Genomic DNA, 15,116 nt, shown 5'->3' on the forward strand with positions numbered 1-15,116 from the left:
TGAACACAGATGTTTTATTAGAGAAGGAAAGGTATTTACTGTTGTCAAAAACTACATATATGGGGAAGGGGGTGCGAGTAGGGTTGGGGAGGGACTTTTTACTTATTCTTATACTAGGAATAGCCCACTATTGCATCATCAAACTAAGAAATTGACTTCATTGGTGTTTGGTATTGTTTAACAGGCTAGATTCAATTTTTAAAATAATAATAAATAAGTAAACAAATAATTCTGGCCAAACCTTCATATTAATTTTATAATCTCCAGAAATCTATTGGCATGGACCCAGAGCCAGAGAATCCCAAAACACAGCCTTATCTGCTGTTCTTGGGAACCTCCTAATAAACTATACCTATTTAAAATGAATGAACCTTCTCCTCAGGCCCAGCTTGTGAACCTCCTCTCCTTCTCCACCTCTCCCCCCACACAATCCCTTCTCTCTCTATATATATATATATATATATGTGTGTGTGTGTATATATGTTAATAATATCTCTTGTGCAATTACTTTCCAATACTATTTTTATATGTTAGATGAGTACAACTGATGATAAAAAATAAGATCTAGCATAGAAAAGGAAACAGTCAACAAAACTAAAAGGCAACCTATAGAATGGGAGAAGATATTTGTAAATGTCCTATCAAATAAGGGCTAGCATCCAAAATCTACAAAGAACTTATCAAACTCAACACCCAAAACTCAAAAAATCCAGCCAAGAAATGGGCAGAAGACATAAGCAGACATTTTACCAAAAAAAGACCTAAAATGACCAACAGACACATGAAAAAAATGTTCCACATCAGACAACATTAGGGAAATACAAATCAAAACCACAATGAGATACCACCTTACACGGTCAAAATGGCTGAAATTTATGACTGAGGAAATGACAGGTGTTGGCAAAGATGCAGAGAAAGGGGAACCCTCTTACACTGTTGGTGCAGCTACTCTGGAAAACAGTATGGAGGTTCCTTAAAAAGTTGAAAATAAAATAAAATAAAATAAAATAAAATAAAATAAAATAAAAGTTGAAAATAGAACTACCCTATGATCCAGCAATTGTTCTACTAGGTATTTATCCAAAGAATTCAAAGTGACTGGAAAGGGCACCTGCACCCCAATGTTTATAGCAGCAATGTCCACAGTAGCCAAACTATGGAAAGAGCCCAGATGTTCATTGACAGATGAATGAATAAAGATGTGATATACACACACACACACACACACACACACACACACACACAATAGACTACTACTCAGCCATCCAAAAAAATGAAATCTTGCCATTTGCAACAATGTGGATGGAACTAGAGGACATTATGTTAAGTGAAATAAGTCAATCAGAAAAAGACAATTATCATATGATCTCACTCATACATGGGATTTAAAAAACAAAACAGATGAACATAGGGGGAGATAAGGAAAAATAAAATAAAATGAAAACAGAGAGGGAGGTAAACTATAAAAGACTCTTAACTATAGAGAACAAACTGAGGGTTGCTGGAGGGAGGGAAGGTAGGTGGAGGGATGGGGTAACTGGATGATGGGCATTATGGAGGGCACTTGAAGTAATGAGCACTGGGTGTTACATGTTTAGAATCACTAAATTCTACCTCTGAAACTAGTAATATATGTTCATTTTAAATTTAAAAAATACTTTAGTAAGAAGCAAAAAAAAAAAATCTAAATAGTGAATGCTGTCATACAGTATTTCCCAGTGTGATCAAATAGTAACACAAATGGGAAGTTGAGCAATTTGATAATAGCAGAAATAGTGAGATGTAGAGAAGATTGTCATCTTAGACTATGAGAAACATATTTAGAGGGCTACAGGGAACACTAAGGAGATGAACTGCTGTGAGACTGGGAAGCTTTCTTAATTAGCAAATATTTCTTTTTCTAGATTATTTTTGCCAACCTTTTGCAAAAGATGTTTCAAGAAATAATGGTTCCAACAATGCCCCTTTTAAAAATTAATTTTAAAAAAATTAATGATTAAATGAATGTGTGTATATGTGGTGTATTAAACCCCCTCTTGGAGATTCACAATATATGTGAGCAAAATAAAGGTTATGTAATATTTACAGCTTTTGAAAACCTGTTTAAAATCGTTTCATTTGTCTGACCCTACTTACTTCCCATTTTAACCCTAATCAACTTCATGTTTTAACCCTAATCATTTCCTGTGACAACACTACAATTCTGTAACATACAATTTTTTTTAACTGATATATTTTTCTATCTGCTATTTATTCCTATATTTTTATATCTGCTCATTTATTCTTTTCTGAGATCATTGCATTTTAATTATCAGGGATTCAAATCAAATTTTAGTAAGTCCCAGAGTAAAATCCAGTTCAGACATTACTTTTCTTCTTCAAAATATTTTAGCTCTTCTTTACATGTTTAGTTTCTAAATCAATGTTAGAACTTTTTTCAAATTAAAACATCCTTTTGGGGATCCTTGGATGGCTCAGCGGTTTAGCACCTGCCTTTGGCCCAGGGCAAGATCCTAGAGTCCTGGGATCGAGTTCAGCATCAGGCTCCCTGCATGGAGACAGCTTCTCCCTCTGTCTGTGTCTCTGCCTCTCTCTCTCTCTCCCTGTCTCTCATGAATAAATAAAAATATTTTTAAAAATTAAAAAAATAAAACATCCTTTTGGGTTTTTTATTAGAATTCAGTAATACTTTAACAGAGAAGAGCTGATAAAGTTATTTGAATATCTGAATGAATCTGAATATTTGAGTATCTTCTATTCTTATTGAAGAATAGATCATGTCTTCATTTGTTCAAGTCATTTATGGAAGGAAAAATTACTCATAAATATTTAAAGTTTTCTTCCTACATGATTCATTTTTTGTTGTTGATATTTTAGTGAGATTTTTAGTCTCATATAATGTTTATGGATTTAGAGAAAACTTTTGATTTTTTTCTTCATACTTATTCTATAGCTGCCAGTCATCTGAACTATTGGAATTTTTTGGATGATTTTCTTTGAATTTCTAAATTATATTTAAAAAAACAATAATTTTGTGCTTTATCATCCTTTTTATTGATAGAACTTCTGTTTCTGCTTTGTTTCTTGCATTGCTCTGAAATGTAACTGTTAGCAATAATAACACACACCCTTATCCCAATTTTTGGCATTAAAGGGAATGACTACAGTTTTTCACAATTAAATAAAATGTTGGCAATTGATTTGAAGTGGGGACTATCTTGTTAAGGAATTATTCTTCAAGTCCTATATCACATATAGTTTTATACATAAACAGGTTTCATTGTATCATGGGTTTTCAAAATCTATCTCAATGATCAACTGGTTTATCAGTATTATCCTTTTGTAAGAATTATGTTAACATAATAATAAATAACCACCCTTACATTCCTTGCTAACACTAATTGATTACATTAGATTTTTCTTAAATAAACCAAAGGATATGCTTTATCATTATTTAACTTTTTTCATATAGATTCCTAACAATTTTTCTGAGGTTTTCTTTGGCCGGGGAAAGGGGGGGCCAGAGGGATTTTTTTTTACATTATTTATAGCAAGAATATTGTCCATTCTTCTTTGACCTAGCACCTTGGTAAATATTTTCCTTTAGTCATTACTTGAATATTTTCTTTTTGTAAAGGGCTAGAAGTGGTGTTGATCACCATTTAAGAAAGAAATCCCGAATGAAGACTAAAATAAGCCATGACATATCAGAGCTGAGGATTCTTAAAAAGATATGACCTAAGATATGTGTGTCTAATACATTATAGATACATAGATATCTATACATAGATACATTTCTTACATAAAACTACACTGCCCATGGCACCCTTCTTAGCTAAGGACTTTAAAATGGTCAGCCAATGATATACTTAAGGTAAAAGCCAAATTTTTACCATTCTTGGGAGACTGGGACCCACTTGTAAATACACACACAGAGACTCATACATACATTCATACAAATATGCACATATACCCTTATACTTTACTTAGGTAAAGCAAGTGAAAAACATATAAAAGGGGAAAAGATAAATGTGACCTCTTTCTTAATTTTACCCAGACCTGCCTATACAAATCCAAGTTTTTAAAAATCACATCCTATCTCTGTGTTCAGTAAGATCCACATTAAAAAGAAAAAAAAAAGATTTATTTATTTTGGTAGGCGGGAAACAGAGGGAGAAAGAGAATCTCAAACAGTTCCCTGCTGAGCATGGAGCCTGACATGGGGCTCGATCTCACAAACCTAAGATCATGACCTTAGCCTAAACCAAGAGTCAGACACTTAACCAACTGAGTCACCAGGTGTTCCTCAGTAAGATCCACTTTAATGCTGAATTATGAGTGTAGCTTACTTAATCTGTTCATATACCATTGTGTGTCACCAACTAGGAAAGGTCTTTTGCTTAACATGTCTAAATGGGTTTTCAGTAGCACAGATTCTTTTAGACATCATTAGACTTAACCAGCTGGGTCGTGTACAACCTGGAATGAGGAGCCTCCTGCTATTCAGAGGAGAGAATACCAACTAAAATTTAAACATCCTCAAAGAGTTTTGTTGCTTGTCAAGAAAAAGGGGCCTGAACTTTGGATTATCTTTAGGGTGTTCATAGAGCAAACATATCTGAAATAACCATTACAGAGTAAAGCACTAAGACCTAAACAGGAAAGAGGCTCTGAGAGTTTACCGTGATCCATATATTCAAAGCAGGAACTCCTCTGATGTCTGATAAAAAGACCTGGGTCTTGGACACAATCTTTGGGGCCCTAGGTTCTACAGCCATTCCAGAAGTTGGCCACTCAGGCAGGAAGAACAGAAGCCACAGCAGCACATCATATGCTATGAAAGGAAAGGGGCACAATACCAGGAGCTGTGCTCTTTTGCTTCAGCAGACTTAGTCCTCATTTCATTATCTCTGACCCCTCTCAAGATCAATCCAATTTAAAAAATGGGCAAAGGACCTGGACAGACATTTTTTTGATGACGACATACAGATGGCTAAAAGACACATGGAAAGATGTTTGACATCACTCAGCGTCAGGGAAATGTAAATCAAAACCATGATGAGATATCACCTCACACCTGTCATGGCAATTATCAAAAATACAAGAGATAACAAGTGTTGGGGAGAATGTGAAAAAAAAAAAAAAAAGGATCCACATGCACTGATGATAAAACTATAAATTGGTGCAGTCACTGTGGAAAACACTATAGAGGTTCCTCAAAAAATTAAAAATAGAACTACCAGACGATCCAGTAATTCCCTCTCTGGGTATCTCTCTGAAGAAAATGAAAACTCTAATTTGAAAAGATATCTACACTCCCATGTTCCCTGCAGCATTACTTACAATAGTCAAGATATGGAAGCAATCTAAGTGTCCACTGCAGGATGGGTAAAGAAGATGAAATGAAATCTTGCCATTTGCGGCAACATGGATGGACCTGAGGATAAGTGTTCTGCTAAATGAAGTCAGACAGAGAAAGACAAATACTGTACGATCTCACTTATAGGTAGAATCTAAAAACCAAAACAAACAAACAAAATAAAACTCATAGAATCAGAGAAAAAAAAATGATGGTTGCTTGGGATGGGGGAGGGAGAATGGAGGGTGGGTGAAACTGGTGAAGGGGGTCGAGAGGTACAAAGTCCTACTTATAAAATAAATAAGTCATGGGGATATAAAAGACACCATGACCAATAATATTCTAGTGAATATTTGAAAGTTGCCCAAAAAGTAAATATTAAAAGTTCTCATCACAAGCAAAAAAAACTTTTGTTATTTTTTATAATGACAAGTGGTAACTAGACTTATTGTGGTGATCATTTCACACAAATATTGAGTCATTACATCATACACATGAAACTAATATACTGTTAGATGTCAATTATATCTAAAAAAATAAATGAAAAAAAATCTTGACCAGAAGTAGCCTCTTGATCTGGAAAAATCTAATCCTTATGATTCCTCTAGCAAAAAAAAAAAAAAAAAAAAAATCCACAATTTTCATTTTTGTGGTTTTAGCCAAGGCAGTTTGTATGACCTTTCCACACTATGAAATGCAACTGATGAATTATCTAAGTGACCCTAACCTGTACAACTGCATAGGCTGGAATAGTGACTCCAGCCTACCCAAATGGTTTGCTCATGAAAAAGCAATATGTGTAGGAAGCAGCCACCATCCTCTCACATTAGGGAAGGGGCCAGGGATTGTGGGTGGCCAGAGGTATCCACTGGGGTACAATGATCTACCTTGGAACTGGCTCTGCAACTGAAACACTTGTAAATGTGATGCATTTAAAGGGACAGAGTGGTTTTCATTTTAATAGGTAAATAGTAAAATGAAATAGTCTATGTAGAAATTGGACCTGCTCAGACCAAATCATTCATATGTCTCTGCCTATAGATTCTGGAATCTTATTTCTGTCCAGATTCTCTGGGACACAACATAGCCCTGATTATAGCAAGGGGCCTTTCCTCACCTACCAGTATATTCTACTACTTTCTGCAATTGCTACACTTCTCTCTACTTACCCAGGCTCTCTCCTTCCTGGGCATTCTAAATACAAATACTTCTCCACAGACCTCTCGATCTTTTCAGAGCCAGCTACCAGCAGCTGGAGTTCTGAAGACAGTTCAAGCAGCTGAAAGGAGAGGCTCACCTAAAACACCTGATGGAAGAAAAGTCACTGTTAGGTTTAAGGAACATCTACATGGGAGGAAAATCCATTTCAAGACTGCTCATAAATCTGGAAACTGATTCACCAGGTTGAACACTTGATATCTGGTCAATATCCTTTCATACTTTGTGACTCTTTTCTGTTCTGACACTTTTCACTGTTTTAATTTATTTCAATGAACATCATCAAGTGTCCCTATTATATATACCAGGCCTCTCGGCTAATTGTGTGTTGGCAGGAGACAGATAAGATGAAAAAGACCTAGTTTCATAAACTGTCAGCTCTGTGAGAGCTTTATATCCCTGGTATGTAGAGGAGTACCAGAACAGTATTACATCCCAGGCTTCTGGAAGAGTACCTGGACAGTATTATACTCTCAGTGTCTAGAACACTGTATGGTACACAGTAAGCATGAAATAAATAACCATTGAATCAATGAAATGATCAGAGTACTCCTTATAGCCACTCACATGGAATGACTTTATGTCATGCTTGTGACTAGGAGTTGCAGATTCTAGTTAATAAACAGAAACAGGGCTCTGTTTTGTTCTACTGAGGATCAGGGGAAAATTTATGTCATCAAAATAGGAAAAGCTGCATTACTCGTCTCATCTTTGCCTCATCTATCTCCATGAAACTCTACAAATTTGAGCCCCATAGACTGCATCTCCTTCCTCCCCAGGCTTCTGCTCTCTTTCCATCCCCCAGGAACTCTGTGAGCTGTAGCTCCTGGGCCCCAGAGCTCCGTGCTATGGCTGGCAGTCAGGAGGCTGCTCGTGGCCACTCGGGAGGCAGGCACCGAGAGCGAGTCAATGGGGAGTCAGGATTCCCTGGGCCTGCCAGGCAAGAAGAGTGATCTGGACTCATTGATAGCCTCCTACCATTAGAGGGTAAATGTGCCCTGGTCTCTGATGATACATCAGTGCTGGGTGGGGAGCAAGGCACGCTCTTCACACTTCTCCTCTCTAATCCTCCCTTGCCTGGAAGGTCCACATGTTCCTTCTGTGGTTTTTGTTCCCCCTTGCTTATTCACAGAAGACTGGTTGGGAGGGGGTGGGAGTTTGGATGTGGATTCAGCTATAAAAAAGGCAAGCGGAATATAGAAGACAGTGAAACCACTTTCCAGTAGTGCCATTAACTTCCAGCAAGAAATACTGATGGTATTTTTTTTAAGTTCAGTGAATTGAAAAGATTAGAACTAGAATAAGACTCAAGAAGAAAATCTTCCTCTAAATCAATTTCTGGTTGCTTAAAATACCTAATACATAGATTACAGCATGAAAGAAATGACAGTGACCACATGATGTTAAAATACACATTTTGTTTTAAATGGATTCTATACAAGTAGAATTCATTAATAGTATAGAATATCTTCCAATTGGTCTGGGTTGTGAGTGTTTTAAGCCTTGGTCCACGAGCAAATCACCAGTTCATACACATATCTTTTAACTTTAATTTGCACTGTGTGTAAGAGACTGGCTTTGCAGTCAGGCAACTGAGCTCAAAGTCTCACTCGGCCACTTGCTATGTCATCTGGAGCAACCCTCCTGTGGTTTTCTTCATCTGCAAAATCAGAGATGATTACAGAACCTCCTTCATGGGGTTGTATGACCATTACATGAGCAATGCATGCAAGGGCTGAGAACAGTACCTGGCACAGAATTACATGCAGTAAACATTAGTGATTCATTTTTGCTAATTAATTCTACTCAAATGATAAGAAAAACAAAAACCATTTTACATCAGCTAATGTCAAAATACTTTTAAAATGGGATTATTGTCTCATTATATATTTTGTCATTTTCTGACCTTTTTTTGCAATGAGCATATAAAGATAAAAATGATCAACAACTAATAATATGTAATTAGAATAAACACATTTGATTACAGAAATCAATTAAGCTTTTAGAACATGAATCAGGCTTTAAAATTTTGGTTTTGAAGAGATTGAGAGATGTACTCAGATTTATAGCTTATTCTGGCAGGAAGGAATTAATACTATTTATTTGAAGTCAAGGTCAGTAGTACAAATGCTGGGGATGGTTGATGAACCAATTTGCTAAGAATGTGTCATGACTAACAGTCGCTTTACTGACCGTTGACAATAACACAGATGCTGAACCTAATTAGGGTTGGGACCAAAGGAGAATATATCATCTACCTAGGAATTATAGAACCTACCATTTTCAAATTCTATATTCTTGTATGAACAAGCAATTAGCTATGATTAAATAAATCTGTCATTTTTGACTAGTTTTTGTGCAAAAATACATACAAACACACGATACCAAATTATTAACTATTAGTTGTACCTGTTGACTCACTGAATCACCTTAAAAAACTACCATTTTTATAAAAGCAAAATAGTTAAAATTTAATGTAAACATTTATTCTCAAGCATAAGCAAAGGAGCACCATTTCTAGATCATTTTAAACAACAATTAAAAACATAAAAATATTTCATTTGTATTCTCACTCTTTGTGACTTCTTACATCTAAATTTATTTTCTTCATTCACATCATTCTCTGAATTATGATACATACTATCTGAAAATCATTTTCTGATACCTTTCCTTTAGATTTTTAAAAAACTAAATCCTAGAAGGTTTGAAAATATTTGATTAGGAGAATAAATATATCTCAATTTAAAAATGTTTTGAAGATAATTAAATTTCAATCCCACTGATATTCCTTTTGCTAAGATTTGGGAATCCATTTTTCCCCCTGAGATTTCTACTTATATATTGTCAGGTAGTCGTGGTGATGGTGGGGTGGTTGATGGTTTTAAGAAAATATTTTTTGTAGACTATGATTCAAGGAACATTTATTTAAAGCTGTGTATTCTAAGAAACTGAGTTATAAGATAATTGCTTTGTAAGGAAGAAAGTAGGATGTCTTTATTGACCTAAGGAACAAGCTTCACAATGAATATAAAAAGCTTTAAAATTCAATCAGTCCTACACCAGTTTAGCTATTGCTGGAGGATACATTTATGGGTCCGTGATCCTCTTTTAGACTTGGTACATGTGCACCCCAGCTGCAGCTCACAGCCACCAGAGGTCAGACTTTCACATCTGTGCATAATAGATACTAAACTTGAGTAGGAGATAATGGTGTGTCTTGTTTCCCAGAACCCCATCAGTTTAGCTTTATCACCACCAAATATAATATAAGAAATATGTAAATAAAAAAACACTTGTTTTACCTTCCCAGGTAGAAATGGCTTCATGACAGAAAGAAATGGGAAATGGTGGAAATTAAGAAGATAGTTCATTTCAGGAGAGAATTCTGGTACTGAGGAAGAAGGGCAAAAATTAAACAGCCTATAAATCATTTGAAAAGAGAAAGAGAAAGCAAAAAATCTATGAGCAATCTGATTATCAAAACTGTATTAAGATATCTATTTTCATTTGTGAAAATGCAGCTGAACTTCACCAAAATGATAATAGTAGTAATAGTGGTGGTTAGGGTGGTGATGGTGGAGACAGCAGTAGTAGCCAACATCTACTGAATGCACTACTTGAAGTACTTTATATACTATCTTAACCTCATTTTAGGGGTGAGGAAACTGGCACAGAGGATTTTCTAATAGTTATCAGGAGCCTGAAAAATGTTTCTGTCATTTGTGACTTTAGTCTCACATTTCAGAGTTTGCACAAAGAAAAGAATTCAACTGGAGGGAAGTCAAAAACTTCCCACTGTTGACATGAAGATATCATGTTAATCTTAGCATTATTTATGACAGGAGAATTTGGAAACAACCTAACTATCTAGTAATAGTGGAATTACCAAATAAAATAGTAAATACTATGTAGTCATTACAACTATAGTTATGAAGATTAGAAGCAATGAAAAAAAATGTTTGGTGTAAAGAAAAAAGCAATTGAAGAAACTGTGTCCGTACCATCAATAAAACTCTATAAAATATGTACATATATGGAAAAGTTTAAAGAAATCTGATAGAAAATAATGTATTTGTTAAGACAGAGTTTTATAGGGATTATATATAAATTTTAAAAGTAAAAATCTTGGAAAACATTTTTTTAAATATTGCCAAAGGACACAAAGTGAAAATTCTTCCTTGTGGGAGCTTAAGCAAACTCAGTTTATTTCATATAGTTGGCACTCGCCCAAGGTTCATCCACAAGCCATATCCAGGCCTAGATTTCTACTTACCATGTGCAGGTTGGCCAACTACATGATTCAAAGCACCCACAAGATTCAGCAGTAATTGTTATTGTTTTTGATAATAGTAATAATAATATGCCAAATGTGTGTAGAGCTTTACAGTTTTTTAATATTTAAATTCAATTTGCCAACATATACTGTAACACCTGGTGTTCGTCACACCACCTGAGTTTTGCAGTTTGAAAAAATGTTTTTGCTTAGCTTATTTCAAGTCCAATTCCTTATGAACAAACATTGCCATATAGAATCCAGTGATGCTCCCAGGAGAATGACATCTCAGAAGAGAAGAATGACAGAAATTCGGGTGGATAAAGATGCACTTTGGACAGCAGAGAAGCAACTTGTACAGTAAATAGAGCATAGCCTCCCCTAGCCTTCCAATAAACCCACTGCACCTCTAAGTCACAGATAAACATGCTGTAAATATGAACCATCTCACAGGAGCATTCTTACAAAGGACAGCGGGATTTCACAAGATATGATGGATATTCCCTTCCACTGTGAATTCCTTTCCCTATCCACCCCTGCTCCATTAACAATGCTATTTGGCTTCTAAACCTCTGTATCATTGCAGTCACCCAAGACCAATTGAATCAGTGCAGTGTCTGAAAAACTATATTTTCTAAAAAGCTCCCCAGCTTTTAAAAGCCAAAGCAATGTACTTTTTAGAAAGCAAATCCAAAGAGATAGAAAACTGTACCCAATCTTTAAAGTTTTAGCCTTTAACCCATGCCTGGGATAGGTCCTTCCCTGGATAGAAGCATTCCTTTATGGAATCACCTGCCAATTAGGAAATAACTCCACTTACTCCAACACAACCTCCAGCTGTTGTTCAAAACCCACAGCTGCTCTTCTGCATACCCCCTCACACTGTGCATATTGAACACATGCAAGTTTAAGAGTCTAAAATGCCTTTTACTTTACTACATTAGGGCAGAGAACAAATCCAGAAATGCAGCCACAGCACTACAATTAGAAAGAGGCAGAAAATGCAGCAATAGACATTCCATGTGTTCACTAAAGCAGGCAGCTGGTTTTGTTCAGAGCAGATTTGGGGAGTAGATAATTCTAGAAGAACAATGATAATGACTCTGAGCTTAAAATCTAGAGGCTAGGGATGCCTTGGTGGCTCAGCAGTTGAGCATCTGCCTTCAGCTATGGGCGTGATCCTGTAGTCCCCTGATCGAGTCCCACATCAGGCTCTTCCCTGCATCTCCCTCTGCCTATGTCTCTGCCTCTCTCTGTGTGTCTCTCATGAATAAATAAAGTCTTTTAAAAAAAAACAACCTAGAGGCCAATATCCCCAATGAATATAGATGCATACATTCTTAACAAAATATTAGCAAACTGAATTCAATAGCATTTTTAAAAGATCATACATCATGATCAAGTGGGATTTATCTCTGGGATACAAGGATGGTTCAACACATGGAATTCAATTCAATGTGCTATAACACATTAATAGAAAAGATAAAAACTGTATGATCATTTCAATAGATACAGGAAAAGCATCTGACAAAATTCAACATTTATCTTTTTATTATTGAGGTCTTACAAAGATTTATTTATTTGAGAGAGTGAGCTCAGGAGAGAGGGGCAGAGTGAAAGAAGGAGAGAAAAGATTTTAAGATTTTATTTATTTATTTATTTATTTGAGACAGAGAGTGCGAGCAGAGGAGAGAAGCAGAGAGAGAGGGAGAAGCAGACTCCCCACCAAGTAGGGAAGCCCTACCTGGGGCTCAGTCCTAGGACCCTTAGATCATGACTTGAGCCAAAGGCAGATATGCAACTGACTAAGCCACCCAGGTGTCCCTCCAGATTTGTATATTTTATAAAAGATTTTGGGGGCTATTTTAGGTATGATTTCCCTTGTAAATATAAAAATAAGCTTGTCAATTTCTACATAATAAGTCACTTGGATTTGGATTAGGAATGCATTGATGCTATAGATCAATTTGGTGAGAAGTGATGTCTTGGAATAATGAGTCTTCCAATCCACAAATATGGTATATTTCTCCATTCACTGAAGTTTTCATTGTATACGTATGTAAGTCATATACCTATTTTCTGATTTATCCCTACATATACTGTATTTTGATATTATTGTAACTGATTTGTATCCTCATACCAGTTATAATTCTTTGTTGCTATCACTTAGAAATACAGCTGATTTTTGTATATTGACTCCATGCTGTTATCCTGTTGAATTTACTTATTCCATAATTTTTTTGTAGCTTTTGTAGGATTTTCTACATAAGTGGTTATCTGTTTAAGAATAAAATTTTAGTTTTTTCTTCTACATTATTTAACTTTTCTTTTTCTTGCCTTCTTACACAGACTGGAACCTCCAGTATGCTGATTAGAAGTAATGGGAGTGGACATTCTTGCCTTGTTACCTACTATAGGTGAACAATATTCAGCATGATGTTAGCTGTTGGTTTTTGGTGGAAGCCCTTCAGCAGGTTGAGTTATTTTTATTCTTCATTTCCCGAGGAATTAAAAAAAAAAAAATTGGTAATGGAGTGAAGGTTTTTGTCAAGTGCTTTTTCTGTATCTACTGAGATTATAACATGATTTTCCTTTTTAGTCTATTATTGTGGTGAATTACATTGATTTTTTGTCCTTTCAAAAAATGTTTTAAAAAGGAAAAAAAAAGTTTGTCCTTTTTAAAATTTAAATTTAATTAATTAACATAGCAATATATTTGTATCTTTGGGGTAAATACCAAGTAGTACAATTGCTGGGTCATAGGATAGCTCTATTTCAAACTTTTTGAGGAATCTCCATACTGTTTTCCAGAGTGGTTATACCAGTTTGCATTTCCACCAGTAGTGTAAGAGGGTTCCCCTTTCTCCACATCTTCTCCAGCATCTGTAGTTTCCTGGTTTGTTAATTTTAGCCATTCTGACTGGTGTGAGATGATACCGCATTGTGGTTTTGATTTTTATTTCCTGATGCTAAGTGATGTGGAGCATTTTTTCAGGTGTCTATTGGCCATTTGTATATCTTCTTTAGAGAAATGTCCATTCATGCCTTCTGCCCACATCTTGGCTGGATTATTTGTTCTTTGGGTGTTGAGTTTGATAAATTCTTTATAGATTTTGCATACAAGTCCTTTATCTGATAATCATTTGCAAATATCTTCTCCCATTCCATAGATTGCCTTTTAGTTTTGTTGACTGTTTCCTTTGTTGTGCAGAAGATTTTTATCTTGATGAAGTCCCAATAGTTCACTTTTGTCTTTGTTTCACATGCCTTTGGAGACATGTTTTAGCAAGAAGATGCTGTGGCCAAGGTCACAGAGGTTGTTGCCTGCATTCTACTCTAGGATTCGATGGTTTCTGTCTCACATTTAGGTCTTTCATCTGTTTTAGTCTATTTTTGTGTATGGTGTGAGGAAATGGTCCATTTTCATTCTGTACATGTGGCTGTCCAATTTTCCCAACACTATTTGTTGAAGAGACTGTTCTTTTTCTATTGGATATCCTTTCCTGCTTTGTCAAAGAACAGTTGACCACAGAGTTAAGGGTCCATTTCTTGGTTCTCTATTCTGTTCCATCGATTTTTGTGTCTGTTATTGTGCTAATACCACACTGTCTTGATGATTACAGCTTTGTAACAGAACTTGAAGCCCAGCATTGTGATGCGACCAGTTTTGATTTTCTTTTTCAACATTCCTTTGGCTATTTGGGGTCTTTTCTGGTTCCATATAAATTTTAGGATTATTTGTTCCAATCCTGTGAAATAAGTTGATGGTATTTTGGTAGGGATTGCATTGAATGTATAGATTGCTCTAGATAACACATTTTAACAAAATTTGTTCTTCCAACCCATGAGCATGGAATTTTTTTCCATTTCTTTGTGTCTTCCTCAATTTCTTCCATGATTTTTCTATAGATTTCTGAGTACAGAACCTTTACCTCTTTGGTTAGGTTTATTCATAGGTATCTTAAAGTTTTGGGGGCAGTTGTAAGTGGGATTGGCTCCTTAATTTCTCTTCTTCTACAGCCTTGTTGGTATATAGAAATGCAACTGATTTCTATGCATTGATTTTATATCCTGTCATGTTGCTGATTCCTGTATGAGTTCTAGCAATTTTGGGGTGGGGTCTTTTAGGTTTTCCATATGAAGTATCATGTCATCTGCAAAACATTAGAGTTCTACTTCTTTACTAGTTTGGATGCCTTTTACTTCTTTTTGTTGTCTAATTGCTAAGGCTAGGACTTCCAGTACTATGTGGAACAGCAGTGGTGA

At 35.6% G+C, this 15,116-nt stretch overlaps 1 long non-coding RNA gene across 2 annotated transcripts in view; it reads right to left on the reverse strand.

Moving 5' to 3' along the window:
* The window catches only part of LOC111090082, a 246,039-nt gene that overhangs the window by 198,719 nt on the left and 32,204 nt on the right, over window positions 1-15,116 (reverse strand). Inside the window, exons 4-5 of one of the 2 annotated variants that reach the window (XR_005370834.1) lie at window positions 9,880-9,968; window positions 6,529-6,665 (exon numbers count right to left, since the gene is read on the reverse strand). The exons of the other annotated variant lie outside the window; for it this stretch is intronic. This is a non-coding gene — a long non-coding RNA (uncharacterized LOC111090082). The remainder of the gene's footprint in view (window positions 1-6,528; window positions 6,666-9,879; window positions 9,969-15,116) is intronic. 2 annotated transcript variants of the gene reach the window in all.

This window comes from Canis lupus, chromosome 15 (genome assembly GCF_011100685.1).
Source record: "Canis lupus familiaris isolate Mischka breed German Shepherd chromosome 15, alternate assembly UU_Cfam_GSD_1.0, whole genome shotgun sequence".
Taxonomy (NCBI): domain Eukaryota; kingdom Metazoa; phylum Chordata; class Mammalia; order Carnivora; family Canidae; genus Canis; species Canis lupus.